Raw genomic sequence first — 26,592 nt, 5'->3', positions numbered from 1 at the left:
ATTACAGGCTTGAGCCACCGCGCCCAGCCTGCACACGGTTTTTACCAAGCTCATCAGGAGGTGCCTGGGAGGCTTCCAAGGTCTGAAACAGGTCTCCTTCCCTGAGGGACACAGGTTTAGAAATGAAGGCTGCCTCTGTCTCAAGCATTAGAAATTGTGACTTCCCTGTGGGTAAACAACAGCACTAGCCTTCTTAGGGACACAAGTCCTGGTGGAAAAGGAGCTCTTGTTCCACCTTTGCCCCACTCCCAGCTCCCTGGAGGACCTGGTAGTTTTCCACATTCTTTTATTCCCATTTGTGGGGCTCTGGAGCCTGGCCAGGTACCTTCCGATGGGAACCAGAACGCAAGGCACCACAGGCCCCTAAACCTCTCCAACAACTGCGTGTGATTGCTCCTAGTGCAAAATGCCAGCCACGTTCACCTTCCCCTCCTCCTCCCTGGAGAGTGGGAACTGAGGGCCTGACCACTATCTTTCTCATCACCTCAACCCCAGGGACCACACAGGAGGAACTCCAAATCTAACCTGAGCCAGCAGGAGGGGCAGCACAGGGCCCTTCTAAGGATGGTGCAGGTGGGAGCAAGAGCTGAGGTAGGGAGGAGTGGATGAATACTTCCAGAAGATAAAAGATTTGAATTGCACCTCAAAACCCAAAAGGAGGATGCATTGTTGAGGCAGGGAAGATAAAAATAAGCAAAGTGGAAAGCCGAGGATTTGAATTTAGACAGATCTGGGTTCACATTTCAGCTCCATCTCAAGCTGTGAAATTTTAGGCAACTTCTGGAGTCCTTGGTTTCCTCCTCCACGCTCCACAATGGTGATTATTCCATAGTGTTGTTGCAGCATTCAATGAAATAATGTACATAAGAAACTTACCAGCCAGGTGCTGTGGCTCATGCCTGTAATCCCAACACTTTGGAAGGCAGAGGTGAGAGAATCATTTGAGGCTAGGAGTTCAAGACCACTGTGGGAACATTGTAAGACCTTGCCTCCACTAAAAATTTAAAAATTAGCAGTGTGCCATGTCAAAACCTGTGGTCCCAGCTACGCAGGAGGCTGAGGTGGGAGTGTGAGGTTACAGTGAGCTATGATCACACCACTGCACTCCAGCCCAGCCAACAAGTGAGACTTCATCTCAATACAAAGAAAGAGAGAAAGAAACTTACCAAGTTTTCTGGTATATATTAAGCACCCACTAATGGCTGCTATTATTGTTATCACTATGTTGGTGATGGGGAGTCAAGAAGTGGGAATTGAAGAGCAGACTTTCTTGTTTGTAGAGACGGGCAACCAGAGTGAGTAGGGGAAGAAATCCCCAGACAGGGGTCTCTAACAGAAGCCATCTGTGATCTCATGAGGGCCTAGCCTTGCCACTCTGGTGCTGTCTCGTGGACTCAGATATAGGCTTTGATTTCCTTGGAGAAGTTCAGTTTACAGCAGGAATAAGCAGCATCTTGGGAAATTCGAGTCCCCGAGACTGGGCAGAGTCGCTCTCACTGTCAGATAAAGGGGCCCCTGTTCTGATTCCCATCAGTGACAAGGGATGACGCTCAGGCTGCCACTGAGCATGAGGGCCAGGCCAGAAGGAACGGTGGTTGGGCAGGTGCCAAGGTCTTGGGAAAAAACTGAGGTCCCAAGAGAGAAACCAGAGCTGCCCCAGTGGGTACTTCCTTCCCTTTTGTGCCTCTCACTTTTTACTCCCATCCCCAATTTCTTTTCTTTTCTTCTTCTTTTTCTTTTCTTTTTTTTTTTTATAGAGATGGGGGTCTCACTATGTTGCCCAGGCTGGTCTTGAACTCCTGGCCTCAAGTAATCTCCTACCTCAGCTTCCCAAAGCGCTGGGATTACAGACGTGAGCCACCACAACTGCTCCCCCTACCGATGTCTAATCCCTCCAACCCCTATCTCTGACAAGGAGGGTGGGACCAAGCTGAGATGTGTCAGGGCAGGTGGTGATGATACCATAGACACTGGCAGTCCTCTCCCAGAGGTGCTGGTTACAGTATTGGGCTTCCTCCTATATCACTAGACCTGGGGGACCCATAAAAGATTGGAGGGCCAGGAAAATGAAGTAGCAGTCCTAAAATCCTGACAAGTGAGAATTCACAGCTGTTGGCTTTCCCTCACCCCGTTTCTTCCTCTTTTCTTCTTCTTCTCCCCCCGCCCCCCCTCGCCGAGAGAGAGTCTTGCTCTGTCACCCAGGCTGGAGCGCAATGATGCGATCTCGGCTTACTGCAACCTCCGCCTCCCAGGTACAAGCAATTCTTCTGCCTCAGTCTCCCAAGTAGCTGGGATTACAGGCGCCTGCCACCACCCCCAGCTAATTTGTGTATTTTTAGTAGAGATGAGGTTTCTCCATGTTGGTCAGGCTGGTCTCAAACTCCTGACCTCGTGATCCACCCACCTCAGCCTCCCAAAGTGCTGAGATTACAGGCATGAGCCACTGCGCCCAGCTCTTTTCTTGTTTTCTTCAACCCAAGTTTCTTGTTTCTTCTTTCTCTTCTCACTCTCTCTTTCCCCTTCTCTTCTTTCTGCCTCTTCCTCAGACTTGCTTTGCAAGTTTTCAACTTCTGTTCCCAAACCCCCTTCACATACAGAAGAGTCTGTGTTTCTCTGGTCTCTCTTCTCATTTATGTCTCTGATTGCCTTACCCAGAGAAGGGACCCCTGCCTTCTCTGATGGAGGCTTAAAAGAGAGCAAAGCCCCAGGGCTGGGGTAGCTGAGGCTCAGCGGACCATGGGGGTGAGGCCTGGGCCACGTGGGGATGGAAGCATGAGCCGGCTCATGACTGCGTAAAACTGGTATTGATTGGGCTCTGGTGACTCACCACTCAGCGGAGCAGTCTGGGAGAGTGATGTCACTGTTGACACTAGGGCTGCCCCATCCCTGCCCTGAGACCTTTTCTTGCCTTGCTGACTTCTTTTCACCTCCCTTTATAGGGCAGGGCTAAGGAAGCAAGTTTCACCTTTGATGACATTTAGAACCACAATGTGGTTTTTTTAAACCAAGAATTTCCTTCCCACATCCTCACCTCCTCCTCCTCCTCTGCCTGTCTTGCGGTGGGTGGGGGGGGGGGTGGGTACTCATGTGCACGTGGGCATTCTCTGTCTCACACATGTGTGCACATTTCTTTTATGTATGTACAGCTCACGTGCATGCACACACACACACACACACACACACACACACACACACACACCCTCACACATACTCCCACCTGCCATCTGTTTCCGTCAGCTGGGGGATCACATAAACCGGGCCTCCGAACTGTGCAGGGGGACTGGAAGGGGCTGATTCTCCCAGATGGGGACCTGAGGAAGAACCCCTGTGTGCTCTTGTCTGCTGGCACCTCGATGCCATGTGCCTCTTGACTTCAGAGGCTGCACCCTTGAGCCCCAGTGAGCCCAGCATTTGGGTAGGCACATGTGTCCTTGAGAAGGTGCGCTTCCAATTTCACAATCAGAGGAAAACTAAGGTGGAACTGGGTTGTGGGCTGTGAGTAGGGACAGTGGGGGTATATGGAGGAAGACATAGACTAGGAGGGCCAGAGACTAGAAACTGACTCCGAGACAAATGTCATCGTTGTCCCTTCTCCCACCCTCCCCCAAATTAGATGTATATTTCTTTCCCTCTACAGTTTGAGAAGAGAGAAAGTTGCATCTCACTTGGTAACCAAGTCCCAGGAATCTAGCTTAAGCCAGGGCAGAGGAAGAGTTCCCAACATGAGGCTGAATATTAACGCTATGTAAATCACATGCAAATGTATTGAAAGCAAAAATAAATAGATGGTGGGTCTTGAAAAAGGAACAATTAGACTGAGGTGAAGGCAGTGGAGGAGCCACAGCCTAGTAACGGGGTAACTTCTGGAGTCTGGGTGCAGGCTGTGCACTCCTGTCCTCTAGAGATCCTGGTCTGTCAGTGGTTGGTAGAAAATGGTTTGTTTTGGCCATAAGCAACTAACTGACAAGTCCTTATCAAATGCATACCTGACCTGGTGGCAGAGGTGGATTTTCTGTGAAGCTAAAGAAGCTTGGGGGGCAGTGCTCCTCATTTGTACAGGCCCCTTCCAAACCCTGCACTTAATTCATGTTCATCATCTTGTATTTTTTTTCTTAAAGAGGGCTCCCCAAATTGTACAAGCTTTGGGCCCCACAAAACCTGGGTTCACCTCTGCAGTGAAGGGGATAATTGTGTAAAATGTTGACAAGCTCTCTGTTCTTGGTTTAATTAGCAGCCTCCTTTGAAATAATCTCTATCAGAGATGTGTCTGTATGCACAGCCTTATGCGCCCCTTTGCCTAGGTGGAGGGGACCCCATGGCTGCTCCTGTCTCCAAGACACCATGATTTTCTGCCTTGAGACTGGGGTAAGAGGAGGGTGAAGGAAACTGCTTTATTTCTAAAGGGAATGTGGCAGAAAACCCCAAGGAACAAGTACCTGATAATCAATAATAATAATATCTTACCTTTGTCAAGCCTTTAAGAGTTTCCAAAGGGAATATGTCATTTGATCTTCACAATACCCTGAAGCAGGAAGGAAAGGTATTATGGAGATTTGTTACAGACAAGTAAACTGAGGCTCAGAGAAGTCTAATTACAATAATAATAGCTCAAAAGCACAAAGCTATTTTATCAGCTGGAACCATCCCATATGTTCACTCATTTAATCTGCACAACAATTCTATGAGGTGGGTACAATTATTACCTTCATTTTAGAAACAGGGAAAGTGCACAGAGAGGTTAACCAAACTCAGGAGTAGCCCAGCCAACATCCGAACTCAAGCAGTCTGGCGGCTGAGTCCTCGCTCTCAATCAGTACACCACTCTAAAACCTTGTGCACAGTCATGGGCTACACTTCAAGTCCTGACCCATTTGACCCACTTCTCATCACCACTAAGCACTAACACGTCCCTCTGAACCAGGAACTCAAAGCCTAGAGGGAGGGGCAGGAGATTGGTGGGAAGTCCAGGTGACTGACCATAAGGATCAGAGTCTAGTCTTGGAAATGGCCCCTCAGGACAGATAAGTACCAGTGTTCCTCCTGGACTGAAAGTGCAGGGCAGGAGGTGAGCCGGCAGGCACCAGCCCGCCTAGAGCCCAGGGAGACTTCTTAAAGAAGCTGCAATGTGTTGGTTCCTTTTAGGAAACAACGTTTGACCACCTCTCCCCACTCCTTACTTACAGTCAAGTAAACTGAGGCTCAGAGCTGTCTAATTACAATAATAATAGTTCACAGTCAAGCATGATGGCTCATGCCTGTAATCCCAGCACTTTGGGAGGCCGAGGTGGGTGGATCACTTGAGGACAGGTGTTTGAGACCAGCCTGACCAACATGGCGAAACCCCGTCTCTACCAAAAATACAATTGGCTGGGTGTTGTGGTGCGCACCTGTAGTCCCAGCTACTCGGGAGGCTGAAGCAGAAGAATTGCTTGAACCCAGAAGGCAGAGATTGCAGTGAGCTGAGATTGTGCCACTGCACTACAGCCTGGGCGACACAGTGAGATTCTGTCTCAAAAATATATTATAATAATAATAGCTCACGAGCACAAAGCTATTGTATCAGCAGGGACAATCCCCACTTCCCAAACCAACGAGATCAAGATTATGGTCAGAGGTGTGTTTAGGGAGATTACCATGGCAACGAGGTAAAGGATGATGGACTAGGAGTAGGGGTGCGCTAGAGGGAGACTGGTTAGGAGATGGTGGCAGAAATTCAGGTGAGAAGTGATGAGGCCCCACTTGAACCAAGGTGGTGGCTGTGTGGCTGTGGTATAGAGAAGAGAGATGCTACAGGGGAGAATGAATGAAGGGAGAATAGGGATGTCTTCTTCAAACGACACAGCCCACATACAGGCCCCAGTGGAAGAAGCGGGGTAGACAGTGGGAAGTGCTGGCAGTGGTGGGGTCGGGGGGAGGGCAATAAACAATGAGGCCTGCAGGATGAGCAGCCCCTGGAAGCTGCCAGAGTTGCTAACATCCCATCTTCCTGCTCTCCCCCAGTCAGTCAGGCTGGCCCTGCCACTGGGCTCTGTGTGTGTGTGTGTGTGTGTGTGTGTGAGATGGTGGGGGCAGGGGGGTGGTGCTGGGGCTGGGGAAAAAGGAGAAGTGTCAGCCCTGGGCTCTAGGGCCACATACAGGGAGGTGAGCTATGAGGAGCATCACAGAAGTGTGATTTAGAGTCTCATTCCCACCGCCCTTCACCGTGCTGCAAGGACAGTTCAATGTAATATATAATTACCGCCGCCCCACAAGGCTGCACTGTACACAGAGCTCCCACCTTCCTCCTGCTCCCTCCTGCCTGCCTTCAGACTATAAATCAGTTTTCAATCCCGAATGCTACCTGTAAATGTTCGCACTCAGGATCCTCGCCTCATATTCCTATGTCCCTGGGGGGTGGTTCAGGATGTGAATGGCCTGCTTCCCCCAGTCCTGATTCTAACATCCCAGCCCCTGATTGATGGTGAAAGGAGCAGCAGGGAAGCTGGAATTGGCTCTGGGGTCTCTGGTGCCCTGGCCTGGGGAGAGGGGTGGGCAGCTCTGGATCTAACTGACTCAGCCAGGCCTGAACTGGACACTCCCCAGTGTACAGAACTGTGGATATGCTCCGGACCAATTGGTGGGAAGGCACTGAAACTGACCCCTCCCCGAAAATGACAACTTCTTTCCAGCTTTGTCAGATGTGCCAGGGCAGGCAGGTGAGCAGGTTCACTGGAGTGTCCAGAAGACAGCAGCCTCCCCATAGGCTGATCTAGGGATGAAGAGGCACAGCCATGCCTTTCCCCTGAGCTGGGATGGGAAATCCCATGATGCACCTTTGAGATGATGAAAGGACAAATCAAGAAAGAAATTCTTGGCCAGGCATTGTGGCTCATGCCTGTAATCCCAGCACTTTGGGAGACCAAGACAGGCGGATCACCTGGTGAAACCCTGTCTCTACGAAAAATACAAAAATTAGTGAGGCATGGTGTCACGTGCCTGCAATCCCAGCTACCTGTGAGGCTGAGGCAGGAGAATATCCTGAAACCTGGAGGAGGAGGTTGCAGTGAGCCAAGATCGCGCCACTGCACTCCAGCCTGAGTGACAGATCAAGACTCTGTCTCAAAAACACACACACACAGAAAGAAAGAAATGTTTTCTTTCTTCCTTTTTTTTTCTTAGGAGACAGAGTCACCCTGGCTGGAGTGCAGTGGCGTGAAGCTGGCTCCCTGCAGCCTCAACTGCAGGTGTGTTATGTCACCACCGTTTGCCGATTACCCCATCTGAAGAAGGCCCCCCGGCCCTGACCTATTACTTTCTATCTTAGTGCCCCATTTGTTCACTTTGTGGTACTATTATGATTCACAATATTCTATATTGTCTAGTGTCTTCATTTTTTGTGGATTTTCACTCCTGGACTGGAATCTCTGTGAAGGCAGGGGCCACATTGCCTAGTCAATACTGTATTCCAGTGACTTAGCATCAAGCTTCACACATCATGGTGTTAGTTAAATACTCTTTGAATGAACTGAATGCATGGAGCCAGGGTGGGGTGGCTGCCAAAGAGAAGGTCTTCAAAGCTGAGGCTGACTGTGCCTGCTCCCCTGTGGCAGCCCCATCTGCAGACAGCAGCTGGGCAGCTCCTTCCCAAGGAGACCAGGCTCACGACCCCGGGGGAATTGAGAGGCCTCTCCAGACCTTGGCCCCCTTCCTCTCCCTTGGAAAAACTCCAGTTGTGACCCCTCCTAGCTGTCCCTGGAGCTGCCTTCTGAGGACCAGGGGTTAATGGCCAGTGTTTATCACCTCCCACTCCCTGACAAGATCCCCAGGTCGCTGGAAAGCGGGGCCCAGCCCAAACTGATACCTTGCATGGGCCAGGGACTCAACCTGGGGACAGCAAAGAGGGACTGAGGAGGAAGCTCCTCCAAGCATTATAATATCCATGAAGTGAATGCAAATGAACTGAAAGCACCTTTTGAATAAGCAGCTTTTACTGAGGGAGCTGCTCTAATCCCTAAATGGCTTTGCTGACAGGGAGGAGCTTCCTGGTGGTGGAAGGGGTGGGAAATGGGGATGCACTGTCAGGAACCGGCTCTGCAGCGCCCTTGTCCCTGCACTTTTAGATTCCAGACACGCTTCTTGTGGCTAATGGAACTCGGAGACCTCTAACCTTGGCCTCCATATTCCACTCCCTGCCCCCGCCCCCAGAGTCTGCCGAGCCCGGCCTCTGTGTTTCCAGGAGGCTGAGGCTGCTGGGTGCTGGGTCTCAGTTTGAGTGATTCTCTGGGACTGGAAGCAGCTGAGCCTAGCTCCAGTGATGTAGCCCTGTGGGCTCTCTGGTGACCATGTGAGACATCCCTGGGCCTGTGTATAAAGGTGTGTCGCCGTGTGTGCCAGTGGGTTTGTGTCCATTTACACGCCCCCTGGAAACAAGTGTCATTGTGTTTGTGCCTCTGTCTGTCCCCACCCCCATGTCTCCATCCATCTGTATTCCTCCCCAGATTAGGGGGAGCTGGCCTCAGCTGGGGAGTCATGCTTTTTCAAGGACTAATGACTTTTATCAGAATGATAATGAACTGATGACACAGGGAAGCCCTGGGCTCTGGAGAGAAGCCAGAGAGGGAGCTATTGGGGACAGAGAGGAGGCTGGCAGGGTTGGGAGCCTAGAGGACTATGCCTCCCAGAAAGGCCAGCCAGCTCCATTCAGCTTTCAGCGGGGGAAGGAGATAGGGACCGAGGAAACCCAGGGCATGTTGGAAACACATTCTCCATTTCCCTTCCCTGTCCCACCTGCCTCTTCCTGAACCCGCCATTCCCTGCTTTGCTATTCCTCTCGCCCTCCCAAAGCACTCCCTTTGACTATGGGTCTGTGAGGCTAAGGCTGGCTATTCCCCTCTCCCAGTCTCCTTCACCCTAGCCCTGACCCAAAGCCAGGTCCTGCCCAGAGATGGAGCGGGAGCTGCTCCTAGAATTCTGAGTGGGCAGAGACACATAGGTGGCCTGAGCAGGTCTTGAAGCACCAGAAACTGTAAAGCTGCCCCTTGGGCATGGAGCTTGTCAAGGCTAATTGGCCTCAATATTCTTTCATAATAAGTGTAGGGCCAGGAGAGTTGTCAGTGGGGAAAGGAGAGGAGAATTCAGAGCTCACAGAACATCCGCACCAGGGACTCGGGAGATCACAAAACCAGGAAGTGTTCTCATTGGTCAGAGAAGATAAGTGATACCCACCTCCCAAAGATTTTGGAAAGATTTCAAGCAGAGCCTGCAGCGTGCAGGGGGCTCCCCTCACTGAAAAAGCTCCTTCACCTGCTGCAGAGAGGCAGCCACCTCTCCCCAAGCCGGAGCGCTCCGGCCCCTTTAGCACAGGCTGGCATGCAGTGAATATTCAATAAATATCAGCTGTTGTGGATATTAGCATAATCTTCTGGTGCAAAGTCTCTGAGGGTGGTCCCTGCAGAGAGGGGTCAGTTTCTAGGACCCTGGGATTCAGAAGGAACAGGGGACAGTGCAAAGCAGGCATGATACCAAGAGACCCAGTTTAAAGACCAAGGAGACAGGCATGCCGGCCCCCCCACCCCGTGGCCTCTCCTCCTGCCCCAGTCTTTCAGGGGGCGTCCTCCCTCCGGGGCCTGTAGGGAGTCCTCCTTCTGTCCCAGGCAGGCCCAGTGACCTTTTGCTCAAGTCTGCAAATATATTCTTGTCTAGTCTTGGAAATGAAATTGTGCTCAACATTTGTATAGGGCTTTTCCATTGCCCAGCCCTTTACAGATATTAGCTAATTAAATGGAGGAGGGGTAGAAAGGAGCTGGCCTCTGCAGTCAGGGACCCCAGGCCCTTCGGACCTGGGCCCCAGTCTCACTCCTCCCTTCTTTCCTGCAAGATTGGCCTTACTCTAAAGAGAAGGCAACTCCCGAGGAGTTGGCCACTGAGTCAGAAAGCAAGGGAAGCTGGGAGCTTGGTAATCGTGGCGTGGGTAAGGGTCTTCCTGAGGTCATCCTGTCCCACAGCCACACCCAGCAACAGACTTAGTCTGAAAGTGCAGTTCTGTGTCTGCCATGAGTGGGCCGAACACACAGGGCACACAGCTGTGTGGCCTGTTCTAGGGATGGGGCTAACCTCTCACCCTATCTAGGAGGCACAATTGTGGACAGCTGCTCCCAGCCTGGAGGGAAGCACAGAAGCCTCTACCCGCCCCGGTCTTCCTGGCCAGGAGGATTGGAGGGGAGCCATCTAGGGTCAGCAGAACAGCTTGCCCTGCCCACCCCTCCATCACCACCCTTCTAGAACTGCCCTCCAGGACACGGCAAGTCAACTCTCACCTGGGGAGGGTGGGAGGGGGGAATTGTGGGGGAGGGAGAGAGACCAGTTACGGAAACTGACATAGACATAGGGAGGAAATAGGCCATATTTCGAACTGAGACTGTAGGAGAAGGGAAAGGAAGAAGACTAGAAGGAGAGACGGAGGAAAAAACATCTTCATGGGGTGCCCGTAGTGTCAAAGATTGAGGATTTCTTCGCGCAGCCACAGGCAGCCCCATGTTGGATTCCTCTAGCCTGAGAGAGCTGCCCCTCCCACCCCACTGCCTATTATCCCTCATACCCACAAGAGACGGCATCACGGGTGCCCACTTCACAGGCGTGGGCTTCTTCACGGGGCAGGCGGTGCACGTTTTCCTCCCTGATCCCGTCAGAAACTGGAAGGTGGAGACTCGCTCTCCTTCCGCGGCCTGGCTGCACCCGGCTCACCCTGATCCCATCAGCCTGCTTGGAGCCAATTGAAGAATCAGCAATTCTGGAGACCCCGCCAGGTCCAGGAGAGGAGGACCTGACCTCCTCGCACCGTAATCATCTGTCTCATAAAACCAATTAGGGCTACAGGGCCAGGTCATGGAAGCAAGCGGGAATTTAGCTCTGGTGACAGTGGCAGTCAACTCCAAGGACAGAGCAGTATGTGACAGCTCCCTCCTCTCAGGCCCAGCCCCAAAGGCCACCCAAACAAAGGTCCTGTAGATGCAACAGAAGAGGTTGAGGTCAGACCCAAGGAAGGACTGGCTGGCAGGGGCAGGGAGCACTGCAGTGCTTCTTCCCTTTGTGACAAGCAGCCCAACAGAGCCTGAGTCCTCTCTCCACAGCCTTCTCTGGTTCCAGAAAACCTCAAGAGCTTCCCATCACGTTACCAAGGCAACTGCAGCCCTGCAAGATTCACAGTGAGGATGGAGAGAGAGCAGAGACTGACAGGAAGCCCAGACAGAATGCCAAGGTGGAGGCACACATCTGAGACTGAGCAGGGAGGCAGGGGCTTTGGGCCAGAGCAAACAGCCCCTGCCTTTCTGTTTGGGCTGTTCCAGGATCTGTTTTCCTGCAGGCTGTGAGTTTGTTTTACACACCCCAGTCCCCTGTGGGCGAGAAAACAGCATCAAAGCTTCCTTCCCTGTCAGGTGGGGATGCAGTGGGGGCAGTGGAGGCTCCTCCACAATTTCCCAGCATGCCAGATGCTGCAGCTCCTGGCCCAGCCCACGGGCAAGGGTTCTCCTGCTTTCAAAGGCCAGTGGGACCCTCCGCCATCACCACCTGCTTGCTCCACCTTGGGAGGCAGAGTCCTGCCAAGGGATCAGCAGCACAGGCTGCATTGGCTGGAATTGGAGAGAAGTGTGCTTGGCTCCTGGCTTGGTCATTTTCTAAGACTCCATGACCTTGGTGAAGTCACTTCTTGCTCAGATTGTTTCCTTAGATGAAAATGGGGATAATATGATGAATTCTTAGGATTTAATAATATCATATACATCATGTGCTTACACCAGGCCTGGCACTGAGTCCATTTTTTTTTTTTTTTTTTTGTAAGCAGTTTGGGAGTCTCTCTGAGCCTATTCTGGCTCGGGAGGCTGCCTGATTTAAAAAATAATAATAAGTTAAATGAAAAAGAAAAAAAAAGCTGTTAAAGGCTGGGCGTGGTGGCTCAGGCCTATACTCCCAGCATATTGGGAGGCCAAGGTGGGAGGATCACTTGAGGCCTGGAGTTTGAGACCAGCCTGGGTAATATAGTGAGACCTCATCTCTTTTTAATTAAAAAAAAAAAAAGCTGTCAAAATTTTATCATTATTATTACTATTCTAATTTTTATTATAATTGTGTGTACCTCTGTTTACTCATCTATAAGAAAGAAATCATGATTAGTCCTAATTCAATGAGTAGTTTGCAGATCTCATGAGAAAACACATGCAATGCCTTGACCAGCACCTTAGCCATGGGAAGTGTCAATGAATAGGAGTGATCCCTACACTCCCCTCCTTACCACTACCCCAGGCCTTCAGATTGCCTGCTGGGGAGCCACCACCAAACTGGGCCAAACTCCCAGTTCCCTAAGTAGTAGGGGCTATGGAAATGCAGTTTCTGGAGCTGTAGTCGGGGAAGCCATTCCTTTTTCCTTTTCTTTTCCTCCTTCCCTGCCCTCTGGGGAAGTCATTCCTAATTGCAGTGCCGTGAACTTCAAATTCACTCCTGGCCAGGAAGGAGCCAGGAGGAAGCCTCTGTGCTTTCTCATTTCTGTCTCAAGCCTGAGGTTCCCTGAACAGGCTGATGTCCAGCTAATGCCCAGTGTCCTGGAGAAAAGGAGTAAATTCCATTCTAAATGGAAAAAGCTTTGCCCCTATACAGAGGGCCAGGTATCAGGCTTGGGGTGCGGAGACACACAGGGGGATGGATAAGGTCTGCACCTCTTCCAGGTGCCTAAGTTCCCTGTCTTCTGTTGGCCCAGCTGAGGCCTTATTTCAGCAAGGAGATCTGAGATGTGACTGAGGAGGGTGGACTGCTCCCAAATCCTCACTGCCTTCTTCCCTGAAAATACCAACATTCCTCCGGGCCCCGTCATGCTTTTGACCTTTAAGAGGGATGAAGAGGCTGATTTGCGATGGGCTTTAAACTGACACAGTTTCCTCATCCTTGGCCCTTTCCACAGATGAGCACCTCACTGGTCCATTCCCACACTGGTTGCACAGGTGGGGGTGTCTCAGGGGTCTGCAGTGTGTGCCACGAGCTAAAGATGGGCTAGAACTGCAGCTGGCAGAATTGAGATGAAACCTCAGGGAAAACGTCCTTGGTGAAAGAGCTAAGAGACACAAAGAAAAGGCTACAGGCCCACGCAATTTTCTTCTTTTCAGGTTTTCAATCAGAGAAGGCCTCTTCCCTACCCCCTACTGCCCTAGAGAGCTCCAGACTTAATGCCTCAGTAGGGCTGGGCTGGAGCTGAGGTTGGGTATCCACCCATAGCTGTCAGGACTCTTAGGGCATTTAAAGAGGGTAGGGCAACCCCACCCCAGCCCAAGGCAATTCTGCGGCCCTGTGGGATGAGGTAGGCCCCTCAAGGCCTGAGAGTTTCTACAGAGCCAGGCTCTAGGGCAGGGGTGTCTAATCTTTTGGCTTTCCTGAGCTACACTGGAAGAAGAACTGTCTTGGACCACACATAAAATACGCCTGTAATCCCAACATTTGGGAGGCTGAGGCAGGCAGATCACCTCAGGTCAGGTGTTCGAGGCCAGCCTGGCCAACATGGTGAAACTCTGTCTGTACAAAAATACAAAAATTAGCCGGCATGGTGGCGTGAGCCTGTAATTCCAGCTACTCGGGAGGCTGAGGGACGAGAATCACTTGAACTGGGAGGTGGGGAGTTTGCAGTGAGCCAAGATTGTGCCACTGCACTCCAGCCTGAGCGACACAGCAAGACTCCATCCCCACCCCCTCAAAAAAAAAACAAACCAACAAACAAAAAAACCACTAACACTGATAGCTGTGAGAAAAAAAAATCGCAAAAAAAATCATGTTTTAAGACAGTTTATGAATTTGCGTTGGGTTACATTCCAAGCTGGCCTGGTGGCCCTCAGGCCATGGGTTGGACAAGTTTGCTCTGGGGGGAACAGATGACTTGGTCAGATGGAAGGGTCCAGATCTAGGGATGACTTGGGCATGTCTCAAGTACAAGTCCACAGACTCCAGACTTGGGCCTGTGCCCTCAGCTCCGCTGGCAATGCCTTTGTCAGCAGCCCAGAGGTCCCATCCTCCACACCAGCCACCACACCCAGGACTGCCCTCCATCCTTCGGGCAGAGAGAAGTTGGAGGTGCTAGAAGCCAAAGAGCCAGCTACAGGCATCGTACCCCCCACCCCATCCCCCTAAGGCGATGCTCACGCAGGCCCTGTTACTGGAAGCAGAAACTCCTGAGTGTGGGAGGCTTTGGGGTGACAGGGTGGGGAGGAGGAAGCCCGAAGAAGACAACCGGGAAGAAAGTCCTAACAGTGTCAGCTCCGGGTGAGGAATGTGCTGTACCCCGCCGACCAGCTCAGTAGTCCAGGCTCAGCCCATCCCCATCTGATGGGGCCAGAAACAGTCACAGAGGACTGTAAGATCTGGCAGAAAGAGGAAAAGCCATTTTTTGTTTTTTTTTTAATGATAAAGAAGTTGGTGAGCAGGTCATGCATGGGCCATAGCAACACAGATTAACCTGGGGAAAAGTTCTGAAGAAAACTGGGACATTCAGTTCTGCCAAGACAGTCAGACCAGGGTGAGCTACTGGGGGCTGGCAAAGGGTCAATGGTTACACTGTCCCCAGCCTAGGACCCAGCCAGCCTTGGCCATAGCTCCAGATGGAGACTTGCCCCACTTGCTGATCTCACAGAGGAAGAGGCCAGATTCCTTCCAGTCCAGGGAGTCTCTGGACAAGTCATAAAAGTGTTTCCTCCGAGTCTCTGTCTGGTCCTGCTAGAAGAAAATTGTTTGTCCATCTGTCAGTCTGAAGGTGAGTGGGGCTGGGTGCTGTGACTTAACGCCTGTAATCCCAGCACTTTGGGAGGCTGAGGCAGGAGGATTGCTTGAGACCAGGAGCTCGAGGCCACTTAAGCAACATAGACCCCATCTCTACAAATAAAAATGTAAAAATTAACCAGGTATAATGGTGAGTATTTGTAATCCTAGTTATTAGGGAGGCTAAGGTGAGAGGATGGCTTGAGCCCAGGAGTTTGAGGCTGCAATGAGCCATGATCATGCCACTGTATTTCAGCTTGGATGACATAGTGAGACACTATCTCTTTTTTCTGGGCGGGAGGGATGGAGTTTCGCTCTTTTGCCCAGGTTGGAGTGAATTGGCATGATCTTGGCTCACTGCAACCTCCGCCCCCCGAGGTCAAGCGATTCTCCAGCCTCAGCATCCTGAGTAGCTGGGATTATAGGTGCCCGCCATCATGCCTGGCTAATTTTGTATTTTTAGTAGAGACGGGGTTTTGCCACGTTGGCCAGGCTGGTCTCGAACTCCTGACCTCAGGTGATCCGCCCACCTCTGCCTCCCAAAGTGCTGAGATTACACATGAGCCACCGCCCCCAGCTGATGCTATCTCTTAAGAAAGAAAGAAGAGAAAGAAAGAGAGACAGGTGACCTCGCCAGTCACCTTCAGATTGACGGATGGACAGACAAAATTTCTGATGTTCCATGAGCCACGGCTGACATCAGCCCAGAATCCTCTTCTCAGATGACTCAGGAGCGCCCCCTTCTGTCTGGTTTGGCTGAAACCAGTGTGGGGGACAGGGAGAAAGAATTGTTAGATTCGAATCAGAATGCCCAGACAGCTGCTGCAGGAGGAGGCCCCACCAGAAGTGTCCTCACTTTAGGCTGCCCCCCTGATACTCCCACAGCCTGAATCAGAGCTGGACTTCCCCGGGGGGGATGAGGACCAAGGAGGAGAATGTCTAGAGTGCAGTTGACCCGAGAGGACGCCTAGGCTGTCATACCCTGGCCTGGCAGCCTGGCCTGTGGGCACATGCCCAGAGTTCTGGAGGGCCGTCCAGCCTGCAGATGTCCCCGGCTTCATGAGAAAAGTCATGGTCTGGGTAATAAGACCAGGCTCTTCCTCTGAGCCTAAGAAAGAAAGGGCTGAGACAATCATTTATCTCAAGGCTATGAGTGTGTTGTAGGGGGAAAAGCCAGCCATGGGAAGCACAAGAGGGGAGATGCTGCTTCTCCCCAGCAACTTCCTCCGGAGCCAATGAGACATGTTTCCCAAAGGACCTCCAGCTTCCTGTGTGCAGGTGCAGAAGAGACCCGCAGACTCCTCTGGTGTTTAGTTCTAACATTCCATGACCTACAGGATTCCACAGCTCACCCCCAGGCAGGGGCTGCCTTCTCTCCTGGACCATCTGCTGCTCTCCTTTCCTAGTTTATTCCTTAGTCTGATTTTTAAAAATTTATTTATTTATTTATTTATTTGCCATATAGAGTCCACACTGAATCTTCAGTCTGATTTAAATCCATCTTGCTGCATCTGAGTGGCAGCTAGAAGAGAGGGAGGGGGAAAGCAAAGGGGATGCTGAGAAACTGAGGAGGAGAAAGACAAAACAAGGAGAAGGAGTGGAGAGGACCGAGGAAGACCCGAGCAAATATCTGAGAGGAGCCGTCTGCCTGGTGGAGAACAGCTTCAGCATTGTCCCTAGTCACTCTCCCTGTCAACACTTCATAGCCGCAAGCCCGTGCTCACACTACATGTAGGTGTGGACACACACACACACACACACACACATCACATACTTAAGCTGTGGGGAAGACCTGGCTGTGTGTGGGGCTCGAGGGGGCAGTCTGCCCCCACCTGCATACTTATCTTCTCCTCCTCATGTCTCCCCACCCCCCAGCCTTCCAGCACTAGTTCTTTGTGCTTTCAAAGCAGCTCCCTCCCAGAATGCTACCTCCAGGAAGTGCTGAGCTGAGAGAATAGGGGAATGGAAGGAAGGGGAGCTAGTCCTCTTCCCCCCAACAGCACTGCTCCATCAAACAGCACCCCCTCCTCCCCTCACCTCCACCTCTTTCATCACTGCCACTGACAGCTGCAAAAACAGCCCTTCTCATCCTGAGCAGTGGGCTGCGGGGATGTGCCCATCTATTTCCTATCTACTTCCCAGGGCAGGAGACAGCTGGGGACAGGGTAGAGAAGCAGCATCGCTATCAATACCCTCTCCCTCCTTTCCCCCATAAGTAAAGAAACAAAAGAGAACGTCCTCCAGTCAGGCCCTAGAACCAGTGTGCAGTCACCCCAGCTTTCTAAAATCCCTGTCCAGGCTGCCCCCGGCCCTGTTCTCCCAAGGTAGACTCTATTTCTTAGACCTTGGAAAGTCGCTCTAGGATATCTCACCCTGAAAGACAGATCCACTCTTGGAATGCTGGGAGACAGTGATGGATTCGCCCACACACTAGCAACCTACTTCCATTAACTCCTGTGTCCAAATAATTTCTTTAAATCACCAACGATGAGGCTGGGGAGGGGAAGGCAAGCCTGTGACATCAATCTCCAGCAGGGATTCCTCCTTCAAACCTGACCAGGGCCAGGCAAGAAAAATACCCAGCACATTCTTCTGGGACAAAACTGTGGAAATGAGACCCCAGCCCACCCCGCCACCCATAGTGCCTCTTCTCACCTAAGTTCTTGTCCACCCTCTCCCTTGGTTCTGTGGAAAGACAACACAGAGACTTTTCCACCCCTTCCTGGAGGTTTCAGGGCTCTGGCTGCTCCTTGGCAAGGTGCGGGCTGCCTCCTGGGGCATCCCAACCCCCCTAGCAGCCAAGAGAGCATCTCCTGTGTGACCAGCACCCAGGGTGACCCAAAGGGCAGGGCATGAGAAGGATAACTAAAAGCTAAGAGCTGTACCTCAGTTACCAGTTTACCATTCCTTCTCAAATTACCCCAATTGCTGGCCTCGTTTTACAAAAGAGGAAGTGGAGACTTACAGGGGTCAACATGTACAAAGCTAGCTGCTAAAAAGGGACAGATCTGAGTCAAGCACAGGTCTTCCACCTCCAAAGTCTGCCGTTAGGGAAATCACATCCCAGTAGGGAAGGGGAGCAGGAAGCAGGTGACATTTCAATTGCTTAGTGTTCCCATCTACCCTTGGCTCTGGAACACAGGTTCATCAGCTCAGACCTACTGTTTTAGCCCCAGCCCGGCTTACTCTGCCTACTGCTAAGCCAGCCTCCAGCTAGGAAGTTTGTACATCTTGGGGATGGGCCAGGTGGGGCCTGGAAGGCAGAGGGGAGAGAGAAAGGAAGAGCTGGCATTTTGACAGGGCCCAGGAGCAGGCAAGGGGAAGAGAGCTGGGCAGATGGGCCTGAACCGGCCATGTGGGGAGGCTGGGCCTTGGGAAAAGCGTAGGCATAATGGGGCCTGGCTAAAGCACGGCTTCACCCATTTGGCATTTCTTCCTTCCTCCATTGTCCCTATTGCTCTGAATTGTCTGCTTTAGATGTGATTCTTTCCAAATGGGCACCCTCCACCTACAAAGGGACTGGCATGGGAGAGATTACTGACATCATAGTCTTCTTCTAGTAGCAACAGCAGGCTGGGGAACTGGCGGCCCAGACCACAACAGGAGCAGTTTGTGATGTTCTGTTCCAGCAGACTGGAGAGGGTTTTCCATGGCTCAGACCTGAGGCTGAGGAGCCAGAATAGAAAAAGCAGGAGAGAGGAGGACCCTGAGCTCTTGGACAACCAGTGGGCTTATTGATGGCCTGGAATACAGGTGTCCATATAGGCTTTCCCCTGCGAGAGGGAGAAAAGTCAGCACTGTCCAGCCCTGTGGCTCTGATGACAGTGGGACTTAGTGCGGATGTCCCCCTTAGAGGTGCTCTACCTCTTCCAGGCCCTGAAGTTCCCATAAACGAAGGGAGAATGAGAAAGAACCAGTCACTGGCACTTGCTGGTTTCCATTTCTCTTGTGTTGTTTGCAACCTCTGCCTCCTGGGCTCAAGTGAGCCTCATGCTTCAGCTTCCCAAGTAGCTGTGACCCCAGGCATGTGCCACCACACCTGGCTAATTTTTTTGTATTTTTTGTAGAGATGGGTTTTTGCCGTGATGCCCAGGCTGATCTCAAACTCCTGAGCACAAGGGATCTGCCCACCTCAGCCTCCCAAAGTGCTGGGATTAAGGGTATGAGGCATTGCGCCCAACCTGTTTTTTCTTTTTTTTTGAGATGGAGTCTTGCTCTGCTGCCCAGCCTGGAGTGCAGTGGTGCAATCTCAGCTCACTGCAACCTCCACCTTCTGGGTTCAAGCGATTCTTCTGCCTCAGCCTCCCGAGTAGCTGGGATTATAGGCATGCACCCCCACGCCTGGCTAATTTTTGTATTTTTAGGAGAGACGGGGTTTCAGCACATTGGCCAGGCTGGTCTCAAACTCCTGGGCTCAAGTGATCGGCCTTTCTCGGCCTCCCAAAGTGTTAGGGTTACAGGCGTGAGTCACTGCACCCAGCCTGTTTGTTTTTTCTATAGTCCTTTTTAAAGCATGACTCCATGTCTCTCTGAAGCAGAAACTCACCTCCTGTCTCAAGTGTTTCATTGAGTGGAGGTGGAGTGGGATATATTTCCTTTCCAGAATCTGGGAGAGCTGCAGTGGTTTGAGTCGTCTAGTGGAACTGCCTTAGTCAGTTCAGGCTGCTATAACAAAATACTGTAAACAGAGTGGCTTATAAACAACAGAAAATTTTTTTCTTTTCTTTTTCTTTTTTTTTTTTTTTTGAGAGACAGAGTCTCACTCTGTGGCCCAAGCTGGAGTGCAGTGGCACTATCTCAGCTCACTGCAACTTCTGCCTTCCAGGTTCAAGCAATTCTCTTGCCTCAGCCTCCCAAGCAGCTGGGATTACAGGCGTGCACCACCATGCCCAGCTAATTTTTGTATTTTTAGTAGAGACAGGGTTTCACCATGTTGGTCAGGCTGGTCTTGAACTCCTAGGCTCAAGTGATCTGCCTGCCTTGGCCTCCCAAAGTGCTGGGATTACAGGCGTGAGCCACCGTACCTGACCAGAAATTTATTTCTCACAGTTCTGGAGGCTGGAAATCCAAAATCAGAATCAAGTTCTGGGAGGGGCCTTCTTCTTCCTTCAGATGGCCAGCTTCTCATTGTATCCTCAGCTGGCGGAGCACAGAGAGAGGAAGCAAGCAAGAAGCAGCAAGGTCTCTCAGGACTCTGGTTTTAGAGACCAGGTCTTGCTCTGTCACCCTGGCTGGAGTGCAGTAGCACAAATAGCTCACTGCAGCCTCCAACGCCTGGCCTCAAGCAATCCTCCTGCGTTGGGCTCCTGAAATGCTGGTATTACAGGTATGAGCCACCGTGCCTAGCCCCGTTCATGAATGAAGGCACTAATCTCATTCATGAGGGCTCCAATGACCTCATCTAATCCTAGTTACCTCCAAAAGCCCACCTCCTAATATCATCACTTTGAGGGGTAGGGTTTCAACATACGCATTTAGTGGGGGACACTTAGTCTACAGCAGGGACCAAACACATCATGTCAAGAGAAGCAAGAAACAAATACTTTGAGACTGGCCTTGATCCTTAGAATATCATCTGGTCACTCTTAAATAAGGGCTCTCCAAATGCTGCCTCTGTAGATCAAAGCCAAAGAACCCAACTCATCAAGAGTGGCTGCAGAAGGCACAGCCCACACAGTCTGAGCACTAGAGAGGATCCCTAGGCATCCCCTAGATTCCAGGCCAAAGGCCCTCACCACCTATTTGGTGACAGACTCAAGTATGAGCTTACGGATTTTGAAATGGAAAGCAGCTGGTTCAGGAAGGAGTCCTTTGCACATAGAGGTGCCCAATAAATGCTGGATGCTGGGAGAGGAATATGCTCTGTATTTTGTAATTTGAGGAGAGAAGAGGAGGCTGAGTAGGAGTAGGGGGTCTTGCTACTTCAGTCAAGGTAACCAGGAAGCCTACTCTGCACCCCTACCAAACTGGAGGTGGGAGGACAGGTTACCATTAGGTCAGATCAGCCTCCTAAGCTGGTGTGAACCGTTCTCAGGCCACCGCTGAGCCTACCTAGGCTCTGGTCTTGTCTAGACACTTCCTCTCCAGCTGAGGCTGGGAAGCAGGTGCAGTCACTCACAGCCTCACTCTTCACGGTGCTGCCATTAGGACCCTGATTAGTAGAGCCCCATGCCGGGTTGCTAATGGGTTGAGGACATTAAGCACAAATGCTTTCCCAGATATGGGCTTGAGCAGAGCCCAGGAAGAAACAAATATTTTAATCTCAAATAAATAGAATGTCAGAGGGGAGGGGTTCCCTCTGCTTACTCAGCATCTGTTGTCCTCCCATCCTCCACCTGCCGCAGTTGCTGCCATTCTCAAGTCCCAGGAATTCCCTGTCCAGGCAGTCGGGCTCATGGCAGATCTTCACTCACCCAGGCATATGAGAATGGAAGAGATTCTCAAAGATTTAGAGGGAGGGGTATTTTGTGGACTGCCTTGTCCTATAACCCAGATGGTCAAGAAGTCCTTGACATCGAATTTGGATGACTCTTGTGATAACCTTAGCGCAGTTCCCCTTGGTTGGGGAACTGGAGAAAAGGACTGAAGATCCATGAGGGACACCTTTTGACACAAACTAGTTGCTTTAGGCCAGTGGTTCTCCCAGTGTGGTTGGGACCAGCAGTATTGGCATCCGCATCAGCTGGGAACTTGCTAGAAATGTAAGTTCTCAGGCCTACCCCAGACCTACTGAATCAGCTCTGGGTGTGGCAGCAGGCAAACTTGTTTTTTGATTGTTTGTTTGTTTTTGAGACAGTCTCACTCTGTTGCCCAGGCTGAAGTGCAATGGCACGAACACAGCTCACTGTAGCCTCGACCTTCTGGGTTCAGGTGATCCTCCCACTTCAGTCTCCAGAGCGGCTGTAACCATAGGCACACACCACCCAGTCTGGGTAATCTTTTGGTATTTTTAGTAGAGATGGGGTTTCACCGTGTTGCCCAGGCTGTTCTCGAACTCCTGCCTTGGCTTCCCAAAGTGTTGGGATTACAGGTGTGAGCCACTGCGCCCAACCCAAACTTGTTTTAACAAGCCTTCTAGTGGTTCTTATCCACTTTCAAGTTTGAGAACCGCTGCTCTTGGCTCTACCTCTCGGACTGAAGGGAATGTCAAGAGAAGAAAGAATTATGAGGGATGCAACAAACAGTCTCATCCAAAGAGAAAAAGAAATTGGAACTTTCCCAATGTGGAAATCTTGAGCCAGGCCTCAGAAGAGGCCTCTGATCCTCTGCGGCTGTAAATGTCAGAGCAGTGTCTAAGTGGCCCTGTGAGGAGGGAGTCTGGGGAAAAATAACCAAGCATGACCTTTTGCATTTTGCCCAGAGCAAGGCAGGATAATGGAGCAATCTTTTCAGGTCATTTATCTCCTACTCAGCCTCAGCTTTTCTCAGCTACCTTTCCCTCCAGCTGGGGCCCCCTAAAGCCCAGCCCTCCTCTCCTCCACCAGCCCTCTGGCCAGGCCCCCTGCCCGTCTATCTTTCTCCCTCCTCCATCAAATGAGAACTGGTTCAAACTTTCTATTTTCCTTCTTTCTCTTTCTTTCTTTCTTTTTCTTTCTCTTTCTTTCTTTCTTCTTTCTCTCTCTTTCCCCTTCCTTCCTTCCTCTCTTTCTCCTTCCTTCCTTCCTTCCTTTCTTTTCTCTTTTCTTTTCTTTTCTTTTATTTTTTTGAGACAGAGTCTTGCTCTATCACCCAGACTGGAGTACAATGGCACAATCTCAGCTCACTGAAACCTCCGCCTCCTGGTTCAAGCAATTCTCCTGCCTCAACCTCCCAAGCAGCTGGGATTACAGGCACTTGCTATCACACCTGGCTAATTTTTGTATTTTTAGTAGATTCAGGGTTTCACCATGTCTGACCTCAGGAGATCACCCACCTCAGTCTCCCAGAGCGGTGGGATTACAGGCCTGAGCCACCGTGCCTGGCCTCAAACTGTTTCTTAAGCAGACCAGCAAGGAATGAGGCCCTATTCTATAGGGAATAAGAGGGAGGAAAAAGAAAAACTCACTATAACCTGTAATGGGACAGCCTCTCTTCATACCCTACCCCCTTTCTTTTCTTTCTTCCTTTTCTTTTTTCTTTCTTTTTTTTTTTTTTTTTTAATGGAGTTTTGCTCTTGTTGCCCAGGCTGGAGTGCAATGATGCGATCTCGGCTCACTGCAACCTCCGTCTTCCCAGTTCAAGCGATTCTCCTGCCTCAGCCTCCTGAGTAGCTGGCATTACAGGCATGTGCCACCACACCCGGCTAACTTTATATTTTTAGTAGAGACGGGGTTTCTCCATGTTGGTCAGGCTGATCTCAAACTCCCAACCTCAGGTGATCCACCTGCCTTGGCCTCCCAAAGTGCTGAGATTACAGGCATGAGCCACTGCGCCCAACCTCCTCACTTCTTTCCTACCCAGGCCATACCAGTTCATCGTTCCTCCATAAAGAGTGAAGCCACTCTTTCCCTGGCCTTTTACACAACACCTGAATGGTCACACTTGCAAAGAAAGAAAAGGATAAAATCTAGGCTCCTAACCGATCCATATGTTTCCCAAGGGCCAATAGTGCTCTATAGCGTATTCTCCTATAACTGCCATACTAGATAACGAACACACCAGATTCCTAATTCATATTTCATACATTGAACTCAAGGGAGCTCCTAGAAGCAAGAAACTAAGGAGTCTGTTTCCAAATTGGACCCACAAGAGGAATCAAGACATGGGTCCTCCTGAAATGACTAAGGAAGAAGCAGCCTTCTGCTGCCTGTGTGCCCGTGCACTGCTGTCTTCATCTGTTCATTCACTCCACAAGCATGTATAGCACACCTGCTATATGTGGACCCTAGATCATATGTTCTAGTGGGAAAAACACATATGTAATGTGTTTTACTTACATATGTAATGTAAGTAAACATATAATATTTCAGATGATGTTAATTGCTTCAGAGAAAAACAAAGGATGGTAAGGGGAATAGGGATGGTGGGAACGGGGTCCAAGAAAAGCCTCTTTGAGTGGGTGTCATTTCAGCAGGATCCAAAAGGAAGTGAAGGAGCCACATTTTCAGCTATCTGGGGAAAGAATGTTCCAGGCAGAGGGTATAGCAGCTGCAAAAGCTCTGAGGTGGGGGTATTTTGCAAGGCGTGGAGTGAGTGAGGCTGGAGTGGAGGAGTAAGGGTGAAAGATGTAGGATATGAAATCAGAGAGAAATTGGTGCTCAAATTATGTAGGGCCTTGTAGACCATGGTAAGGATTTTAGATTTCTTTCTGGGTGAGAGGGGAGGTCATTAGAAGGTTCTACACAGAAAAGTGACACGTTCTGATTTAACGGGAGTACTCTGGCTGCTGTGCTTAGAACAACCTGTAGGGGACAGAGCAGAAACAAGAAAACCACTCAGGAGACTACGTCAGAGCCAGGAGTTTTCCCCTCAAATTCATCCTTTCCTTCCACATTTTAGCTGGGGACATGGCTGCTCAGAAAAAGGACTACATTTCCCAATCTCCCTTGCAGCCATGTGACAAAATGCCAGCAAAGAGGATGTGAGCGGGCCGGGCGCAGTGGCCTACGCCTGTAATCCCAGCACTTTGGGAGGCCAAGGTGGGCGGATCACAAGGTTAGGAGTTCAAGACCAGCCCGGCCAGAGTGGTGAAACCCCATCTTTACTGAAAGTACAAAAATTAGCCGTTCGCGGTGGCAGGCGCCTGTAATCCCAGCTACTCGGGAGGCTGAGGCAGGAGAATTGCTTGAACCCAGGAGGTGGAGGTTGCGGTGAGCCAAGATGGTGCCACTGCACTCCAGCCTGGTGACAGAGCAAGACTCAGTCTCAAAAAACAAAAAGAACATGAACTAAAGAGGGTAAAATGTGAGCTGATGGATATGTTCATTAGTTTGAAAATGGTAATCATTTCACAATGCATACAGATACCAAAACATTACATTGTACAGCTTAAATAATATATACAATTTTAGTAGAAACGGGGTTTCACCATGTTGGCCAGGATGGTCTCGATCTCCTGACATCATGATCCGCCCACCTCGACCTCCCAAAGTGCTGGGATTACAGGCGTGAGCCACAGTGCTCAGCCTCTAATTCTTTTTTTGAGAGAGTCTTGCTCTCTTGCCCAGGCTGGTGTGATCTTGGCTCACTGCAACCTCTGCCTCCTGGGTTCAACTGAGTCTCATGCCTCAGCCTCCCAAGTAGCTGGGATCACAGGCACACGCCACCATGCGTGACTAATTTTTGTATTTTTTAGTAGAGATGGGGTTTTGCCATGTTGCCCAAGCTAGTCTTGAACTCCTGGCCTCAAATGATCTGCCCGCCTTGGCTGGAATTACAGGCATGAGCCACCGCCATGGCCTGTATTGTACCTAATTCAAAGGCTATTGTAATTTCCCAGGCAAGCAATGATACTGGGTGGTTCTGATGAGGGTGATAGTGGTATAACTGGGGATAAGTGACCAGATTCTGGTGATAATTTAAAGGGTAGAACTTGACAACACTTCCTGAGGGATTGGATAAGGGGACATGAAAGGAAGAGAAGAACCAGGAATGACTCCAAGACTGGGGCTCTAGTAGAACAGATTTGCATTTATTGCCCTGGGGAAAACTGAGGGACTGCTGAGTCTGAGAGGACTAAGAGAGACTCACATGGGGATGGCAAGTAGCTGCTGGATATGACCACGACCTATCAATACAGCTGGCTTTAAAGTCCAGAGATAGATGGAATTAGTTAGGGAGTGAGGATGGATGAAGAAGAACAGAAGTGTAAGGACAGCCCTGAGGCATCCAGAGACGGGGAGGTGAGGAGCCAGCCAGGATATGATGGAGGTAGGAGGAGAACTGGGCGTGTCATGGAGGCCAAAGGAAGAGCATGTTTTATGAAGAAACCATCCGTGTCAAATGCACTGCTAGGATGAGTAAAATGGGGACTCAGAAATGACAGCTGAAATTAGCAACATGGAAATCACTGGTGAGACTGACAAGAGAATTTGCCCTGGAGCACTGAGGACAAGCAGGGATGGGAAGAGAGGAAGTGGAGACAAATACAGATGATTCTGAATTCCTGGCAGGTAGAAATCATTAAAGCATCTGATTTCCACCCTTCCTATCATAGTTCTAAGCCTTCTAAAGGACATGAGGGCACCCAGCAACTCAGTCTATCCAGCTCCCCTTCCACATTGGTCTGAAGGGCTCTGCAGTCTCTCCTCTCCCAAATTCACCCTGTTGCGGGGAGCCCCAGCCTGCCTGCAGCTCTGCCTCTGCCCTACTGGCTCCCAAGGCCGCTCTCAAGGACTACCTTGGCAGGCTAGGCAGGCAGGCCTGACTCTCCTGGATCATAATTAGTGCTGTTGCTAACGATGTTTGGCCTCTGTGGAATAGCAACCTGGGAAGTTCTGATACTTCCAATTTTCCCCCTCAGTGCTTTCCCAGATGCAATTTCCCAGCCAGTGCCTTGTGCTCTCCAGCCCTGGGCCCTGGCTGCCTCCTTGCCAGGGAGAATTAAGCCTGTGCCTCAGATGCCACTCCAGAGGGCCTCATCAGTTAGCTAAAACCATCTTCTGGCCACTATCATGGCATTATCATATTAACACAGGCACTGGCTTTCAGGGAGGCAGGGGGCTGCTGTAAGGAAGAGGTGGAGGAACTAGGCCAGCCCTACACAGCACACAATGAGCATTGCTAGTCAAAAAAAAAACGGATGGCTGGAGAAAAAGGAGCCCTCCCAGATGAACTCTGGAGTCTTCAGTGGAGATGCAGCTCAACCATCTCCTCTTTCCTGATGAGGAGCCCACCCAGTGCTCC

Source organism: Colobus angolensis, unplaced genomic scaffold (genome assembly GCF_000951035.1).
Source record: "Colobus angolensis palliatus isolate OR3802 unplaced genomic scaffold, Cang.pa_1.0 Scaffold142, whole genome shotgun sequence".
Lineage (NCBI taxonomy): Eukaryota > Metazoa > Chordata > Mammalia > Primates > Cercopithecidae > Colobus > Colobus angolensis.
This window is presented reverse-complemented; position numbering follows the sequence as displayed.